General features: G+C 43.4%; 1 long non-coding RNA gene across 1 annotated transcript; it reads left to right on the forward strand.

Moving 5' to 3' along the window:
- The first annotated feature begins 5,281 nt into the window (after positions 1-5,281).
- LOC136439613 (uncharacterized) lies at positions 5,282-19,472 on the forward strand. The gene is made up of 3 exons (XR_010756550.1): positions 5,282-5,536; positions 17,054-17,171; positions 17,498-19,472. It is a non-coding gene; the product is annotated as an uncharacterized lncRNA (long non-coding RNA).
- Positions 19,473-20,505: the final 1,033 nt, after the last annotated feature.

Below are 20,505 nucleotides of genomic sequence, written 5' to 3' on the forward strand. Positions count from 1 at the left end.
ATTATTCGAGTAACTGTTACCTGGATGTCTAACTTTAATCGATGTAACACAATCCCAATAGATAAGAAAGGTACACAGTGATATTTTCAGAGTGGTGCCCAGTTATTTTTAAATGCTGGTTTGGTCATGATCAGTCCTTCAATTGATGATTTAACAAGAAGAAGCCAACCAGTTAGGTAAATATGGCTTGGGAGCGAGGATGATTTGGACCGAGGCTAATCTCTCAGTTTTACCCGTAAAACGAGTGTTTGGGACACCACTTTCTCTAGTAGCAATGACCGCCGGCTGTAGGTAGTAATTCCTTACTTCAAGCCGTACTCAGAGATATAATGAACATGTTTTACCCGTCCTACTCACGGCCATCGTCCCCCATAATGGCATCATTACGTTAGCAGCGATATCTACCAGAGCAATCTTGTTGCAATCTTCCGTCAATTGCCCTGAGACAGTCTAGTATCCCATCCGATGCAGTTTGCTTGGCATGTAGATTACGATCGTAATGTTGACTTGATCTAACTATTAGTCTACTATGGAGCGGTTTTAAGGCAGTGTGCAACGTCATGAATGCCATGTGAGGACAACGTACACGAAAAGCTCAGACTGGTGATGAGCAGCATCTCCTGCGGCGATTGGTTTCAGCCCAGTTAATATCACAGCCAGACACATTGTAAAATCTACCTGTGAAAAGTTATTGCCTGTGAAATAGACATTGCCAGATGTTCGTGAGGCGCAACCTTGATAACTCTTATCCAAAAATGTGATGCAAGCCGTAAAATAAGATGGGAAGCTCGGCTGAATCATTGGAAAGTGCGCATCTGGGAGTATTTCGCGTAGGTGTGTGTAGATTATAGACTATGATAGAGCGCCTCATATCGGTCCAGCATTTCTCTGCCACAATTATGGCATTATCATCCATCCCGAGACGCTGCCCCAGTTGAAGCCCTCTACACAGCCTCATTGCCAAAGAGCAGCTTTTACTGCTAATTAGTGTCTGTCTCATTACCCGTTCAATGTGGCAGTGAGAATTGATTATGCAATGGTTATCGACTTCGTTCTTGGTGGTTAACATACAGTCAAAGTGCCGTTCATGGCTAGCTGTCGTCAGCACACATTCCCGGCGTATGGCCCGATGGGTACGTGGTAAAATCTGCAGAAGTACGTTTCACATCTTTGATTTTTATCGGCAATTCGTATTGGGAATCACTGTGAAGTTCCAGTCATTCGTATCTTATTCTATTTTACAACTGTAGCTGTAGAAGCCTGGGCATGGGGATCAATGTCGTAATGATTGATGGAGTCAGTCAAACCACAAGAAGGATTGACCTTTAGAGACACTTCCAGTAACTGTCCCTAAGCTGTACTGTATACTTGAATTTCGTTATCAGATTGCCAAGATTTTATTTCAAGGCGTTGCTACGCCGACTTGGTCAAAGTATACTTTGCAACAGCTTCGATTTTGGAATTGCAGTGATGCTATATGTTAAGTTGTTTCCTGACTTAGCAGCCCGTTTCGGTTAGATATAAATGTAGGCTTAATATAGTTGGTAAAGGGTAGAATATAGAATTAAGTAGTACGTAGTAGGCACGCCTCATGTTTCTGTGGGAGCAATGAAACATGCCTTTACCCAGAGACAGAGTCCCAAGTGACCACGCTACTTTAGTTGGCCCCATTCTGGCTTATACTGTAACCAATACAGATTTGACGAGTGAGCCAGGCCGTTTATTTGGTAGAAAGGTGACCCAAATGTCGAAGTGGGAACCTCGTTTAGGGCCCACGTGATTTGAATGGTGGCCTGCCGTTTTGGCGTGACTTTGAAACCAGAATAATCAAGTTTGTCGAGGCAGACAAATATTTCATTCGGTCCTGTTTCTTGTGTGACGGAAATAGCATTCGGTCAAAAAGGTTGGAGCCAATTTTTTTCGTCTGCTCGCATCTGACTTTGAGTACGTAGGCTAAGATGCCCTAAAGGTTTCTTTATAGCAACTGATTACTCAGACTGGCTTCCTGATTGGCTCTCTGATTTACTGTAAATGGCTTTAAATATCTCACAAGGTTGGAGTATTTTTTTTCGTCTGCTCGCATCTGACTTGAAATACGTAGGCTTAGATGCCTTCAGATTTATTTATACATATTACTCGGATTGGCTCTCTGATTAACTGTAGATTATCATGATCATTACGCTCTATTTAACTACATGTACTAGTATCCGGTGGTTCCGACTACGCAGCTTGGACTCCGGATCCGCGCTCGATTCCGAGAGCAATCGTATATCTCCTCCCGGACCCGGGCCGACGCACCGAGTCCTCTGCAGACGACCTTGATGCAGCTCGGGGAGTCGAACCTATAGTAAAGCAGGAATGGAAGGTTGAAAGTAGAACTGACAACACGTTGTCAGCTATTTATCTAAGTCCGTTACTATCAATATGATTGAATGAATCCGCATTATAAAGTCAGTACATTGGATCAATAATTTACTGAAGCTAAAGGACAATAGGACTGACCTCAGGTAACCTGGCCGACCCTTGTAAACATTATTGATCGTTCAGAAACATTACAGGTTCTCATGGGATGTCAAAACCTAGAATGGCGCTGATTCATTAGCTTCTTCCAATACGAAGATACGCTCCTATTTGAGGGGCTTAATCATACTAAGTGACATACGCGAAATGACAGTTATCCAAGCAATATAGGGTAAAATCTTAAACCAGCCAGACGTTTCCGACAGCATCCGCTGTCACTGACGAAAGACAGCGGATGCTTTTTGTAATTTCCGAATTTCCGATTATCTTTCTTTATGTTTGCAACTATTTTTGTTCATGCGTTCAATTAATGTTATTTTAATCTGATTTACTTTGTGTTCTGTTCGAATTGTTTTGTACATATAGCCCCAGGGCACATTAAAAACTGCCAAGATGGCGACATGTTACCCCTGGTTAAGTAAAGAATAAATAAATGAATGAAATGAAACGTCTGACTGTTTCAAAATTTATCCAGTTGCTTGAGTAACTGCCATTTGGCATCTGCCATCTTATTACCTGGATGTTTAACCTTCATCAACATTCAAAGTTATAATTGCTTATACGAGTACATGTAACGTTACTTATGAAGCGTGTAGATAAATGTTGACCTATGAAGTATTGTAATAGAAGGACGTTATTGCATTTCTCAGTGTCGGTCAGCCTCATCTTTAGACTGAAGAACAGTGACAAATCCCGGTAAAACTTGCATCACCAGACCGAGGTCCCTGTCATTTAGGCCTACCATAGGCCTACCGGAGCTGAGTACGGGACGTCGGACCCAGGTGGGCTCTGAGCCCACATTTTTCACTGACGGTGGAGAATTCGAAGCGATTAATTACATACTGGTAACTAAAATCGCATTGCTGTAAATTACATATTATTACTTTCACATGACAGGCAGCGATAAATACTGGCGAGTAGCCAGTAACCCGGCTGACTAATAGACCGTGTTTGGACAGAAAATTTATAACCATGGGCAACGTTAGACGTGATTTGCTGCTCAGTAAATTAGGATTTCCTATCAGACGCTGGTCAAATGGACCGGTATTGTTGTACGCACCGGAAGCGGCCAAACTGCGCCGGCCAAAGAGCAGCATGTCGGCTAGACTGAAGCACTGTCGCCTGTTATGGGAAATAAGCTCCAGTCTCGTCTACGGCTGATGGTGCCCTAACGTGATGATAAGATGACCCCTATGATATCATGATTTATTCATTTCTGTCATACATGTGTTTGATACCTCTACACTAGAGCTGTTTACCTAAAAGTTACATTAAATACATGTACAGGTACAGAGGTACAGGTACAGAGGTACAGGTACAGAGGTACAGGTACAGAGGTACAGGTACAGAGGTTCAGCTGTACCTGCGCCATACCTGAACAATTTGACAAAGTAACCTGTGGTCTTCAATGATGACAGAAACATGAATAAACATGGTGTATGCTACTAACAACTCTTACATATTATCCAACAGTTATGAGGGCAAACATATTACTCTACTGTTTTGTCCGCGGGGAGTGTTAGGACCTTAGAAAGCAAAGATCTCTTCAAACACATGTGTAACATCCAGGTTTAATTGATACAAGTTCTCGGATCATCTGGCTCGATACTACTCTTGATCCTCCGTGGAACAAGTGAATGTACATAATTGCTTCAGTCTGGCAGAATGCTAGGGCGTAATTGCTTGACCTTATCTCTATTAAATGTTTGTAATTGTGTGCGAGATCTGAGTCAGTAACTGTTCTCATCTGCTATCAAATCAAGGCGTCAGGAGGAATACCCAAGGCGCATCCTCTAATGGTACAAGAATGGTTTGCTAATATGTAAACTGCACATCGGGGACGACGAATTCTGCAGAGGGTACGCTAACGCAATCATCCTCGCAGATGTTAATCGAAAACCTTATTTCCACCGTAGATTTCAATACTCGAGAGGCACTGCAGCGATTTTCTAGCCACTTGTGAGATGGTCCTATCATCCATGGCTATCCGCCTTGTTCCAATCAGGTCCGAAATGAAAATGCCAAATCAATTAATGACTGTGCACCGTGCTTCCGGCAGGCAATCTCATGGCGCCTTGTGTATCAAAACGCCGGACATAAAGACATGTTTTATATTAATGATACATATACACATGTAAATCTGATGGAGGCAGAGTCCCATTCTTTAGGACGGTGTGGTAGGCAGCCTCCTTTGCAGAACCAACCAGACGCGCAGGTTTCTGATGACTATCGGGCTCTGAAAACTTGATATATATGTATTATAATCAGAACCCCGCACATCGTTAAAGATCAACATGGGCTCTGCAATGGGTGCTAATATTGGCTTAAGTGTAGTTTATGCGGTCTAAAACGTCGAATTTGCAACCCGACGAAATTATGGTGGGCTTTTGGGCGTATAAACACTCAAGCAGCTCTGCTAGATTAATCAAGGTAAGTGACTTTTATCAGGTATAACTGATTAGAATGGTTCTATCGGGAAAAGAGTTAGAGCCACTCCATTTTATAATTTACTCATCTGCATACCTGGTAGAGACGTACTCTCATTCCGATATCAATCTTTCCAACGTCTTTGTCCTTCTGAGTAAATGTATTTGCTAGAAACTTACAATGCATCATTGATTTGGCATCTTTCTCCTTTAAACCAGGCCCATCCGATGTCTGGAAACGCCCCTGATCTTTTAATGGGATAACCCACAACATCCAAGAAAGCCGTCTCTCACGAACTGCCTCTATCGTAACCTTCTATCGCGGAAACGTTCCAGAGGGAGCTATATCCCGGACCTGTTTCATTTCGATCTCTTTATTTGGTAAACGATGGTGAGCGACAACGACGATCTGGATATTTTCTGTGCACTGTGGACCGTGTACAGCCCAAGTTAGGTGGTTGACAGAGCAACCGACGACTTACACACAACGTCGGAACTCTCAGTGCTTCTTGCCACCGTTTTCCCGCATTGTGACTGCAGAGATTGCCATCTCACATGTTTTGATATTCAGGAGCAATGGTACCATGGAGGTAGGTGTACTTCCTGTGTATGACTACCCTGTTAGCATGATCTGATTGAGTGTCGCTGACTCTCATTTCAGCCATTCGGAACGATACTCATGATTGCTGTCGAAGGTTTTTCCATTTCAGTACCAATCCCTATTGTGATCCAGGTATAATCCACGCAATTACCCCTTTGAGGAAGAGTACATATGAGAAATGTTTGCATTATTGATAAAAAAGGCCTTTGTTGTTGCAGCGTGAAGTCCATGGGAAAACGCCTGTTGAGCCAGTATGCACGCCTCTAGTATGTTTTATTGAAATGTCGATGTTTCGTTTGGAATATCGTGAATAAGTCATCGTATTCACAGCAAATTATTCTCACCTCTATGATATCCATGACTCCCTAACCGATATATGCGTATGACGTGATGACCTAAGTGGTTTAAAATGCAGCAGAATCCGTACCCGGGATACCGGGAACTACAAGGCTAGACAAGCTCCCCGATAGGCCGCCTCATGACTTTCAGAATTTCCTCAAAGGGGCAAGTAGACTTTCCTTCGCTGCCTCGAGGTCCCAGGACAGTCGAGGAGCTGGCTTGTGTATGTCCAGGGATTGTTCCGTCGCCGGTATAGATCTAAATACAGGGCGCGTACCCGATGAGTAATGTGTGGACTTAAGAGTTATGCCGATGTCTAACGATCTGTCGATATCCAGCTTCCATACCTACCTGATTATGCGAAAGGAAGGTCAAATAGAGTGCGGCCCTATCAACATTGTGCGCATGTAGAAATGGAAGACTTAGCCATATAAATACGTTGCTGGTATCGGTGCCGCCTAAATGCTTTACGATTCCAGCAATTAGAAGCAGCCAATCACAGCTTCCTTCTTAAAACACCTGAGGATGGCTATTTCCAGGTACGGTACTTCGACCCGCAGTTATTTCGAGTTTGAGTTCGAGTTTTAGACATGTAGAACTCCTTTCATGTCATAATCACAAAATCAGTACATTTAAAATTACATGATTATCTCTCTGCACGAGTTGGAAAATCATTCCATGTCCTCTAACTGTCTCATGAAGTTTACTCGCGATCGCCTTTAGGGACTGTCTCTTTTGTCACGTTTGAACGCCATCTGCAATTTAGCCATTCGGGTGCATTTATGGAACAATCATTCAGTCCTTCTCCCCTGCAGGCATCTTATCAAATTTTCACAGCGTCCGTAACGACATAGCAAAATCGATAAAGGTTCGGACACAACATTAAACCCAGCATCCGCCAACAAAAGTGTTGTAAAACACACATTGAATGTTGCATATAACACGAAGCTAACATTCTTTGTCAGGATAACCGCTCTTTACGAAGGAGAGATTTGTTACGTGCCCCTACCTGTGCTGAAAGAGCTGTCAGATGGTCTCGTCGTAAAAAACGAAAGTGGGTCATTGCGGCTTTTATTTACGATGATTTTTCATGGAAAGGAAATCCTGTTTTATGATCTCATTTCAGAATCAGGGGATAGCTGGACCAAGACCAACAACTCAAATTTCATTGTTTAATCACATTTCTCCTATCGATCACTTTGACCTCATTTTTTACGGTGTGCGTCGTTATCGACATGTGGACATGCCTAGATGAGATCCATCTCCATATGTGATCGCGGTGCTGTCAACTGTCGGCTTGGGGCGGGTTGGTCATTTTCACAATGACTGTACCGGGAAGAATGTTAAGTGACGATGATGCCACAGAGACTTCTTATATTATGAATGACATTTCCAATGTACGATCAGGTATTTTCATCAGCACAGATGTGAACCCAATTGATGCGGTTTTCTTTGGTGGACTACAGAGTTTCGTACTAACTACACAAACCCGACATCATCTAGTGTAAACAACAGTCACCGGCTGGTCCATTACTACTAATGGGAAAGATTATTAATGTCAACACAGCAGCGACTGTCTGTGCTTACCTTTGCTTGCTGTCCTTTAATTGGTAAGCTTTTACCATGTAGCCCCCTGGGTTTTCCGCCAACGGAGGAAGAAAATGTAAGTTAACCTTTCTCTTTAGATAAGCCCATTCTTCGGTGAGAAAACGGAGTTCCAGTGCGTAGTTAGAGTGGAAAAGTCAGCTTCATTTGAACGCGCAGAGGAAACTAATAGAGACCGTTTGTAACAGATTTGAGGGTGGGGACCACGGAAAATTATCCCCGTTGACCTCGCCTTGTATTTTGTACCATACAAAGAGATGAATGAGAAGAAGGGATTTTTTTTGCCAATAAATATCTAGGTAAAGACAACATACTTGACCAGGAAAAGCGTATATGCACCTTATCTTTTTATCTAAAAAAGGCGAAATCCTACTCTCCAAGCAGAGGAGTGGGTCCGGCAGGTTTTTGGCGTGTTTTTAGGCGTTTTTGTCGGGCTATCTATAGAGATAAAGAAACCATGACAAAGTAGATAGCCCGACAAAAACGCCTAAAAACACGCCCAAAACCTGCCGGACCCACTCCTCTGCTTGGAGAGTAATCCTACTCTCCAAGCAGAGGAGTGGGTCCGGCAGGTTTTTGGCGTGTGGGTTATAGAGATAAAGAAACCATGACAAAGTAGATAGCCCGACAAAAACGCCTAAAAACACGCCAAAAACCTGCCGGACCCACTCCTCTGCTTGGAGAGTAACTTGATGCAAGAATGTGACAGTGGAAAATGTGATATGAATGTAGATAAAAGGTGACTAGTATCTAATAAGATAGAAACAAGACAAGAGGTTTGAAAACATTCAACTTATAACTCAACTAATATTAACTCAACTGTTCTTTCTATAAATCGTCAGATCACCTAATAGGCGTTGCGACCAGCGTTAACTGTTAGTTGATACAACATTGATACAGCGCACCCAATCCAATGTTACACAAAGAGGCGTACACGTTTCATTTCCTCACGCTATGAACGCTAGCCTTCCATCACCCACCACCACCACAATGAACTGCAACTGAAGTTTGTAGAGTCACAATGTATTCTAGATTCTACAGAACGGGCAAAGGAGTTTCCTTTTTGCATTCTGTACGTTGACGCGGAATTCACTGACATCCGTAATCGATGTGAAGACTTATTGTAAGGACAATGCCTGTCGCCAGCCCAAATGAAGATGCAACCCATGTCACCACTAAGATGGTGGCACATCTCTTAGCAGCACCTCTATTTCCTTGGCATCGATTTCTAGCCATGCATCCATACATAAGAATCATGTTGTGAGCGTCGTTATGCCCTGGGGCAGTTGTTTGAAATCACAGGGGGCAGAATCAGTTCAACAGAGTGGAACACGTCCCAGATGTTCACCTACATCAGGATCAAGAAGGACGACAATCGCTGGCCCCAGTCGGTCATCACCCCCTTTACGAAGTGGATAAAATACCCCACAGTCCTGGAAAGCCAATCTGCGTGTTTGCCCGTGTGTTCCGACCGTAAATCCCAGCGGCTGTATCGGTCCGTCTGAGCCAGCTGCGGACGGACCGACTCGTGTTAAAGGCTTGATGCAGGAGAGCCTCCCCGGTTTGTGCAGCCGCCTCCACAACTGCGCCGAGCGAGCTTCCTGTATTGGCGAACAGCTTCCTGATGGCAAAGATAAGATAACTTTTCGATTGAAGCATTCGACGGAGCTTTGTACGGATTTGCCTGTCCTTTCTGTGATGTAGACTCGCCAAGTTCCGTTGGAATGGACACGTCTGTTGCTTAAAGTCTCCGCGTCTCACGGCTGTCTTGTGGACTTCTCGTTAAACCCACACGCTTTCAGTGTTTAATACGGCAAGGAAAATGTTTCTTCACCATTGGAGGCAGATGTAAGTCTATGTTGCAGTGGTATACTGATCGTACAAGTGCCAGGTGGGTATCACAATACAGGATGTATGGATGTTTGAAGTATTCTCATCTCCCTTGCTCTTGCTCTTGTTAACTTCTCTACGCGCTTCCAAACTCGAAGGTTCTATGAGCGGCTGATCAGATTTCTAGGTTGGCTGGCTGCATGGTTGGTTTTCTTGTTTCTGGTTAATGAGATACCGCGACTTTTGGATTGTGGCCCTCATCTCATATGCCCAGTAGAAAACGCTGGCGGAAAGAAAATGGGGCATCTTCCCAATCAATCTCTGCTTGGAGCGTAGAATTATCGTATGATTTGGCTGTGTGTTAAAAGTATGTCAAAAGGATGGCTGTGTTTAACTACATATCATACCACGGCTTACTTCAGTAGTGACTACAGGGAACCCTTGAGGCCCTTGCTTTTACAGTTGTAAGTAAAATATGCTTCCTGTCCCAAAGTTGCAACATCAGTCGCATCAATACAAAACGTGCCATTTTGGCGGTAGTTGGATGTTTCTTCAACTGAATGATTCATAACGTAAAGCAGTAATACATCCTCCACGGACGGCCTGTCAGAGTAAGTTTACTTGAGTAGACGGGCAATAACATTTGCAGACACGCACGGTGGACTATTTATGGACTGTGAAAGATTGGAACCAATCCGATACCTCATCGGGGCGACTCGTTCCGAGCGGTACCACTGCACGAAATGGCCTCGTATCCCGGCGTATACGTACAGGGATTCCTCCGGAAATATTCCATATCCCGGTGCGGATTTAGCGTATCCGTAATAACTTACGGATACTTACGGATACGCTAAATCCGCACCGGGATATGGAATATTTCCGGAGGAATCCCTGTACGTATACGCCGGGATACGAGGCCATTTCGTGCAGTGTACCCTTGGCCATTTGTACGAAGTTATGGACCTCTCGTGAACAGTACTACATCAAGTTCCAATCCACAAATCATCCTGTGGGTATCAGAAACAATTAGATTTTCCTAAGACCGTGTAGATTTGAGCTTGAGCAAAACGTATTGCAAAAAACATGTCTTCAACTAAAATGCAATATTCAAATCCCGTCGTCATTATATGGAGGCAGATATACGTCTACTACATATTTCAGTAGAGAAGTTTAAAAGAGTTTCAAAACTTGATATTTCGCTATATATAGCAAAGGGAACGAAGGCTTTGCCATTTTGATGATAAAGTTATCAAAACAGGACGTCAAAAGCAAATAGATTTGTATCACATGTACGAAGCTGAAGGCAGAATGTGTGAATATCTATGAGATATTGTATCGTTTTGAGATTCTGTTGTCTCATGAAGAGAAAGTTTTAAAGGTTACGTGTGAAAGTTTACCATGAATGATTCAGCAGTGCGCAAAAATTAACGTCAAAGATGTTGCACGTAAAAAGGCCATTAAACGTGCTATATACCATCCTAAGTAAACATTATTTCAAGAATCGATATTATAGAGACTTTGTAAAATTGAAGTTGACTGTGCAAAAAAAACGGTTACTGCCTGTGCTGTTGATCATAACTATGTATACGCATATCTTAACTATCTTGAGAAACGCTACGAGGGAAACTGGGCTTTGTGCCAAGATATGTTAAAATAGAACTGGGAATTCATCGGCCGTTTCATCAGTGATATGCATCTGTAGTTGCTCAACATTCACGTTTCACGGTCACTTCGCATGTTCTAAAGCTGATTTGGGAGTTGTTAAACAAGTTATTAACGGCCTAAATTTCATAGATGTCATGAACCCATCGCGCGGCGTCTTAACGTTCCCTCTGACACACAAACTAACAAGGTCATTGAACTAACGGATATGTGGGCAAACGGCATACACTGTCGCGCATGCGCTGTCCATGGTGCTGAACTCCCGACTGTTGGGAACGGACAGGAATGAGATGGAAACAATATGGACTGAATTACATACAAACATTTTCAGAAGTCAGACGCATGTATGTTTGAATTTGCCTGATTAGACAGCTTTATTCACCAGTAACGCTGTCTGCTTCGGGTTGTTTTCCAAGAAGACAATGATTCCACCCAACCCTTGGACTGAGACGCAATTAGCCACTCTTGGGAAATCAGGAAACAGTGTAGTGGTAACTCAGCTGGTACATAACTATGTCTGAGAAATTTTTGCCGCTGGAAGGCCGTGTGACAAATGGCGCCAATTTTGTTGGGTGAATTGCCTTGAGGAAGATCTAGGAAGATAGACAGCTCCCCTGACAAGGTCGCAACTTGAAGAATGAGGCGAATTCAGCTCCGCTGTATGCCAGGAATATACACATGATTCCAGGTTAATCAATTAGCCTTATGTATACCAAGCCGCTAATCTATAACGCTTATTACTTTAATTCACTTACCTGTGACAATTCTTTATACACATGTGTACGTACCCGCTTCCCATGTGAATATAGGCTTTTATGTGCCCATATCTCTTGATCATAGGCAACGTGTATGAACTTCTAATACGTAAAATAAACTTAGTGGAAGACGATAACATCATTTTACTTCATGCTTAATGCTCCTCGGGGAGCAAATTCTACAGGCCCGACGACTGTGTGTTTTAAATCAGGTAATGGCAATGTGTTTTTGATTGAGGTCCCCTCTTATCACAGAGAAGATACAATGATGAGATATGCGCTGCGTACGCAGCATCAAACTTGCATTAACGTAAAGAAAAGATCGTCCTTTGTTCCTGGATTATTCATCCACCCAATCTTCTTTAGCTGCGGGGGAGTCATTGAAGAGAGAATGAAAGATCTACTTTATGTAAGGTAAATCATTAAATGGCCTGCCGGTTTACACTTTGTGAATGACAGCAGATTCAGAAGGGCAGACCGCGCTAATCTAGGAACTTTCGTAAAGCCTTTGACTTTGTTGAAATCGACGGCAGAGAATTAAGACTGGCGGATTTAGAGCTATTTTGTTTGCAGTAAAGAGCGTTTGGAAAACGATTTGCGATAACCTCAGCCTTAGAACACCGTGACCTCTTCGGTTCGTAACATAACAGCGTAGCAGGGACAGAAATAACTACTAGTAAGTCATAAACGTATTCACGCGGCGTGTGACATTTAAAGGGTCTATTATTGGCTAGATCTATAGAATTCATTGCCTTTCCTGTCTATTGTCGCCGTGTAATCGATGAATTGCGCGATGCTTCAGTAATGTGCGAACAACGCATGCCACCCAGGTGGGAGAGGTCACTTCACAAAGGCGTGTCCGCACCTTAACGATCGCAGCACTGTTTGATCAACGTAGAGGGGAGGGGGGGGGGTAACTTTAGCACTGCAAGGCGACATGACATATCACTTTTTCTGCACAGGCAACAGTTGTAAATTTTTGGATGGGGTGAAATTGTTTAGATTACTTCTTTCGGAATGTCTGCATCCATGGCCTATTGCATTTATATATTTACACTTTCTGCATAGAAATATATTATCAGAAATATATGTTGAAACAAGATAAAACGTAGTTTATCATCATTGCCCTGCTGACGTAGCCTCCTGTCAATCAATCAATAATCCGCGGGCATCAGAGCAGATGCATGGCGGCTGCAGACATCTCCCTCCAGGATGTTCTGTTCTCGGCCAGAGCTCTCCAGTCGGTTCAGCTGACTCCTAAAGTGTCCATCACATTGAACACTTGGTCCTCCCATCTGCTCCTGTGACGGCCTCTAGGGAGCCTCCAGGTTGGCTAGCCTCCTGTACCGCAGGTTATTTCGACAACTACGACATCTAGATCTGGTTCCCCAGGGTTATCTGAAACTTTCCCAGCCTCCATGTGTCCCCAGTCAATATCCAGTAAGAGCCCGTTCGTTGATCATATCTCGCTTACTTCCGTCTCTGCTCACGGTTATCGGCGATGCACGAGGCTTTAATTGAAGTATTATCCGCTTCGCTGGCTCCAGATTCGCTAACGCGGAGATCTTCCAGTGCGCTGCTAGGGTGGTGGGAAGGGTAATGTGTAATATTTGCAGAACGACCGACCATGTGTGATTAGGAATGTGGATAATCATCATCAGATATCCTCATCAGGTCTTCCATGACGTCTTTACAGTCAAAAGTTTATCAAGGCGGTTAAGAGAAAGTAAGGCTTAAGAAATACAACATTTATCTAATTGTAGTTATTTACTGCCCATATTTTCATTGCTTCATTGGTAATCAGGAAGCCCACTTGAGTATTAACCAACCAACCAACCATCCAATCAACCCATCAACCAATCCACCAACTAACCAACCAACCAAACAAACAAACAAACAAACAAACAAACAAACAAACAAACAAACAAACAAACAAAATGAATGAATAAAAAAATAAAAAAATATTTATTACAATTTGAAAATAAATACTAGTAAGCAATGTTAAGATAAGGACATCTTCATTCGGCTACAACCGAAAGAAAGGACAATGCTGCCCTCCCGTCTGGCTGGAAATGATCCTGATGAGACGCTGTCATATCTACAGTTGGCCGTTGTGCCAAAGGGCCTCATCAATATAACACAGAAGCTTTGAATAGCAAAGTTAGCAAGGTTAGTGAAGAACCACAATGACCATCAACTGCGTGCTGTATATAGATTAAACCCCTGGTATACATAAGTTTGAATATTTTGTCATTGTGTATGTGGTGGCAAATATACCATCCAGGAACATCTCTGCAAAATAACGTACACGCAATATATTCTTCTCACTCTTTATGTGAGTTGTAGCGGTTGGCCCCCTGGTTTCCAGGTTCAAATGTTCGCAGCGCGCAAATGTTAGCGCTCCTAATGTGATTAAAGACTTGATTGGTCGAATATCGCTTTTGAATTTAGAAAGTGGTGTTCAATCAGGGCTTCCCTGGCAACTCTGGCCTCTCCCTTGAACGCGTAGTGTTGTTGTTCCTGTGGGGCCTGTGTCTGGAGTCTGCTGAATCTCTCCCTGTAGGCCGCGGGGCGGGAGGAACATGGAGCAGCAGTATCGCAATATCCCAAGGAAACGGTTGGCCTCCGCCCCGTGACAAAGGGTTGGTGGTGGTGTCTTATTGAGGCTTCCAATATGTTCTGTAAGGCTAGAGATTTAGTGAAGCAGTCGGTGCTTGAAGACAGTCGAATCCCATGGCGTCGTTAAGTCCAAATTGTCGATAATGACTCACAGCAATTACAGAGTGCTCAAGTCGGCAAAGTCTGCGCGTGGTCGATAGAGATTAACTACTCTAGGAGCCACGACGTAAACTGCCTTGGTAGAGCTATTTTTCTTTTGAGTATCGGTAACATAGCAAAAAACATCACCTTGCTAGATACTTTTTGGTAGCCTTTAGTATCTAAACGTTTGTATATTACCTAAAGCTGGTCGAAATCAGATGAATTTGAAGCCTTATGAATCTTTGTCCTTAATCAACGTCAATGCCGACTGCCTTTGTAGAATCATGTGGTGACTCATGTGCAAGCAAAACACACGTTGCCCAAAATGTTTGTTTTTTAGATTTACTTTAAGGCAAAAACAACTGCACCCAACTCAGTAACTTACCTTTAACAGCGCCACATCCAAGGAACAAAACAAACTTGCTAAACTTAGCAATGATAATAACAATGCTAATGTGGAATATTAACATATAACATGGTGTGCCGTCATCCTATCACCCTAAGCCATGAAGTAATGTGACTTCTATGTCTGCATGACGATTAGTGTTGTGCACGGAAATTGGATCTTTCTTCCCCAACAAAGCCCGGAACAGACTGTCTTCTGGTCAGAGCAAACCTTCCACAAGATGAATCGCCTGCCATTTGGTAAAACCTCATTTCACGAGAGCCGTGATTCTCGACATTGCGCATAATTGGCAAAGTCGGCAGAGGTTGACGAAACTCTCACCTCGTGGGCCATTTCACTTTCGCCGAAATTAAAACATATTACGGCCAACGGAGGGCGGTCGAGAAATGAACCATTCACTCCTTCATGTACTCATCTGTTATTCTCTCCATCCTTAAACTGCGCGACACTCCCAAACTATTGAGGAAATGTCTGGAATTTTCAAGGAGGCTTGCAGATAGAATCATTCCTGCACTCATGTTACAGTAGACTGATTATGAAGCCCCTTGATTAAGTGATTCTTATTACTAATGATTAAGCCGTTATCATCAATTGAATCAGTAAACAGTAATCCTATAAATCTGTTGACAGTCGCACGCGTAATCAATGACCCATCACACGCTTTTAATTACATGGGAAAATCAGTGAATTCCTTGGTCGGATGGTCCATAATTGAGTCCAGACGCATCTGTGCAGTACTCGTGTCCGGGACATTCGATTATTCCTGTCGATTTCCTATGAGCCTGACATTTTGGTCGAAACACAAGAAAGCCTTCGCAAGTAAATTACCCCACCAATCTGGCAGAGGGCGACTCTTTGACGTTCTTTGGGACCATATGGTCTATTTTGACGTATGTCGTCAACGTTGTATCATATACCATTTAGAGGTAACAACACATGTTGTATGGTCAGTATTATGAAAGCAGCTGGTTAATGCCAATGTCAGAGTCAGCCGCGACATAAATTGTAGTGTGTCCTAAATATAGGACAGTAGCTGCCGTCGCCGCCAGTCAGGCATTCTAATCGGTAGGTACGGACACGCCAATGAACCGGTAGTGAGGTTCACGGTCAAACGGTCATCATTCCCTAACGTCACATTACATATAAAGGACCTATTCGTCTTTATCTGGGGGTGGAAGGGTGAGGGGTTTGGTTATGTGCCGTAGTACTTCTCCATTCTCTCATTAAACTTAAGAATCATTCACAATCCTCTTCAGAACACAGATTTATATCATCATCAATATATCTATTATCATGGCTATTATTTATTCGAGGGATGTCCTTTGAACTATCGTGATGCAAGGAATTTATTTTCTATATAGTTAACTATTGAGATATTCCCGTTTTGTTTGTCAAAATCAGTTGCGACAAAATAAACAAGCGACCATGATTGCGTCAGCAAGTGGCCACCTATTTTGCACTCCTGGTTATAGCGTATTTGTTATGATGGTCCGTAATCCCCTACCACTATTACCCTGGCGTAACAAACCCCTTCCACAATGCTTAAGTCACGTCCCAAGGATCGATATCACTGCACGCTGCACGCGTGTATCTAAGCGTTTTGTCCAGGGAACGTTTATGGTCTATTTCATTGGAAACTGGCAAGCGATGATCCCCAACCAATATCCAGGGTGTCTGTAGGATGGTGACATATTGTGAGGTCGACTAACATTATTCCTTCGTACACAAATGGGATCTTTATCAAATGTAGTTGGCAAAAGCCTGCTATAAAGAAGGATGACAAGTAGAGACTTATTCAATGGTGTAGTAGTGTAAATGTCATCCTTTGTCATCAATATTTCTATGTGCATAAAAGCCACACTTTGTTCCTTGGACACCATGTAGACCATCCGATCCCCAGGCAAGTGAACCAGATAGCCGACTTGTCAGACTAATGTATTACGACGCAATGATTATCGAAATAACGAGGGTGTTCAGAGACCGGAGTTCAGGAGGGTAATGCGCCTAACCTAATGTCGTGAATTAGTCCGGTCGATTCGTTCCACAATGGCACTTCAAGCAGATCGCTTAATCAGCCCTTAGCCAGTCTGGGGTTCGGCTCGCCATGGAACACACGTTCACGTTGTTGAACTGTTTCCCTGTCCTGCAGGTTTCGGGGACTTGCAAGCGGCGGCGTGGACACTGACGGGAGGCGACGTCACAGGAACGGACTGGTAGGAAAGGAACCATGGACAGCGGTCATCGCCCTGAACCTGTGCTCGGTGTAGGTACGTTAAGCATGTTGTAATGACAAGTCCTTTCGTGTGCTTTTCAGAGTTTTCGTCAATAACGATGCATGAGTTGCATGTGGCGACTATTAGCAAAAATTTGAACTAAATGCTTGTAGAAGCCTGTGGTAGTAGGACTGGGCGTTTTCCCTGTTGCTTGTCGTAATAATTTAGCATGCCATCTCTGCAGCTGAGACTTAACGTTAGTATGCTTACTTGCCGGGACAGAAATATTGGTTAAAGTACCATTTCACTGCAAAGTAAAGCTAAATACGCTAGCTTGTACTATATGCTAGTCTTTGTTGACGGTTTTGTTGCATTTTCAGAGAAGGACAAGCGACTAGCCTAAAGCAAACGACGGTCAGGTCAGCTTGCATACATGAAGGACTGATCATGGATGATGACATTCCTATGAAATTGTTCTATTGTGTGACTGTGATGTGCTTTCTTTCCTGGTCTCCTGTGTTTCCAAGGACCATATCCTTAAATACAACAACAACCACCGGTATGTCGAGGTTTGGTGGTAACGGACAGAACAAGACGCCTACAGCGTCTTCGTCCCACGTCGGATTAACAATTCCGAGAAGACGTTGGTGGAGGTCGGAATTTTGTCGTGTGAATTTGTCGTGTTTCCACGAGCAGACTCTGACCAGTAAAGTGGACGTGTGCGTGTGCAGAACTAACCGAGACAATCTCACGGTCCAGCAGAACTGTTCCGTCTCCAGAGCACCGACGCTCTTGCAGTTCCTGGATTCCGCGGAGAACGCGCCCAGGATGACTTCCATCTGTCTGGAAACAAAGTTCGAGTCCAAACTGAACCGTACGGAGATGTCTTTGGATTGCCACATATTTCAGATACCAGATTTCACTCACTCTGTAGGATATGTGGATCCCGACCAACTCTCCGTCCCAGGGTACAGAAACTTGTCCTCAGCGCCAGTGGTACTGGGTCCCCTGGCGCGGCCATGTATGATGTACCTCGTCAGAGGAAAGGACATCCTGAGAGGCAGCGGAGGTCTCCCCGACGCCGTCATGTCCGCAATAGGAGCCGGGGTCGTAATGATGATTGTGTCGGTTATTCTTTGTTCCTGTAGAAAGATGGAAAATTGACGACGTAGTTCTTGCAACCGCTGATCTGTTCGATAACTGTTGTTGTGGTTGAATCACATTTTTCTGGTTGCCTTTACCTATGACATATCATGTAAATATCACACTCGTTTGAATGTCATATTGTAACATTAGGATGGATAATGAAAGTTTAGGATGTGTGGAGAAATATTTTGGAAGAAATCCTTGCACTTAACTTGTCAATAATACCGATCTTGAACAAATGCTACCATTCCGCTGGTTCGTGAAACAATGTTCTAGTGACCACATCGGATGTTGCTTTTCTCACTGTTCCTTTACCAACCCCCCCTTCCCACTAGAGGCTAAGACCGCTAAGTGGCCATAGATTTGAAATGTCGCCCAACGAATTTTATAGATAAAGTGTTTTGCTGTGTTTTCTATTATATCTTTACACCTTGCATCCCATTCCAATTATATGAAATCAAGGGTTAAACAAATGTAATTTTGGTCGCTGTATGGTCGCTCAGCAATCGCTGTCTAGTGGAATGGGGACCTGAGACCAAACATGCGCCAGATAAGCATGTCTACGTCCTACGCTGTAAACATTGCATCAATTTTGTACATACGACCCAACAACGAAGAAAACTGAACAATGATGCTTCGCTGCGATCCTTTGAATTCATGATGTTCTTATCCTAATATCCACAACTGCTGCATGTAACTATTCCTTGATATTGTATAGTCATCCTATTGTCCCGCCAATCGGTATGGTATCTCCGGTGGGTAGAACATACATAACTACCACAAGCAAACGCCCATAACATCCGTCTCCGAGCTTACCACAGCCGACCCCGGTGCACCGTCCGGCCGTTACTTCTGTGCGCCAATCAGCCAGTGTTAATCCTCGGTCAGTGTGGTTCAGGAGTAATCCCCCCTCTCCGATTCCCAGGCGACCTTTCCCCATGTTTAATCGCTGTAGTTTATATGCCGGGGCTATTCTAATCATCGTCTGCCATTGCCGACGACTGGTGAAAACATGGAGCCATTAGCATTGATACATGTCCCACCTCGCTAAGTTTTACAGCTCCCTTTACGACTGGTAAGCACGCGCTACTTAAACCGTGGCTTTACTGGTAATAGTGGCTCTGTTGGTTTGCTCATATTAGATCAGTATCATTACATTGACGACGCTTACCACAAAGCAGCAACATGGCAATACATGACCCATGCCAGTTAACCACTGAAATGAGCAGGCAACATTATTCTTTTTGCCAATTTTAACTTCTCTTCTTCAAAATGAAGACTGTAGGTTTAATCGGGATATAAATGTGATTTACGAATACGGATTATTTCCTGGTACATGTATACTATACTGATATTGCCCCTTTATAAACGTACAGAAAAGGTCAAACACGTGACATTTAGAACACACCGTTTATTATAGCTGAAATAGCATTAATTCTATTGCAGGCGACGGAAGGCGTTCTCCCAACAGCCAGACCCTCCGCCGGCACGCATGAAATATTTAGCAGGGTGGGACTTAAGGTTTATTAGTAGTTAAATAAATAATTATGTTAGCTGACCCCCACAAGGTCACTCATCACATCGGTCGTTTTCCTTGTCAACAGCAACTTCTGGTTCCGATTCATCTGTTTAGTATTCATTCTTGTGCATCCCTCTTTGGAAGTAATCTAGAATTATGCTAGCGAGGTTCAGATTTCGAAACCGGGACCCGGCCGGGCTGTTTGCGAAGACGAAATATCAAGAAATATACACAAATAACACTCATGATCAGGACTTTTTAAAACTTTTTGTGTGTGTGTCTTTTATACAGTCTCTTTTGTATCATACTTTTTGTTTCCGCCAATTGCCCGACATTTTGGTCGAAACACAAGAAAGCCTTCGCAAGTAAATTACCCCACCAATCTGGCAGAGGGCGACTCTTTGACGTTCTTTGGGACCATATGGTCTATTTTGACGTATGTCGTCAACGTTGTATCATATACCATTTAGAGGTAACAACACATGTTGTATGGTCAGTATTATGAAAGCAGCTGGTTAATGCCAATGTCAGAGTCAGCCGCGACATAAATTGTAGTGTGTCCTAAATATAGGACAGTAGCTGCCGTCGCCGCCAGTCAGGCATTCTAATCGGTAGGTACGGACACGCCAATGAACCGGTAGTGAGGTTCACGGTCAAACGGTCATCATTCCCTAACGTCACATTACATATAAAGGACCTATTCGTCTTTATCTGGGGGTGGAA

The sequence above is a fragment of the Branchiostoma lanceolatum genome, chromosome 8 (assembly GCF_035083965.1).
Source record: "Branchiostoma lanceolatum isolate klBraLanc5 chromosome 8, klBraLanc5.hap2, whole genome shotgun sequence".
Lineage (NCBI taxonomy): Eukaryota > Metazoa > Chordata > Leptocardii > Amphioxiformes > Branchiostomatidae > Branchiostoma > Branchiostoma lanceolatum.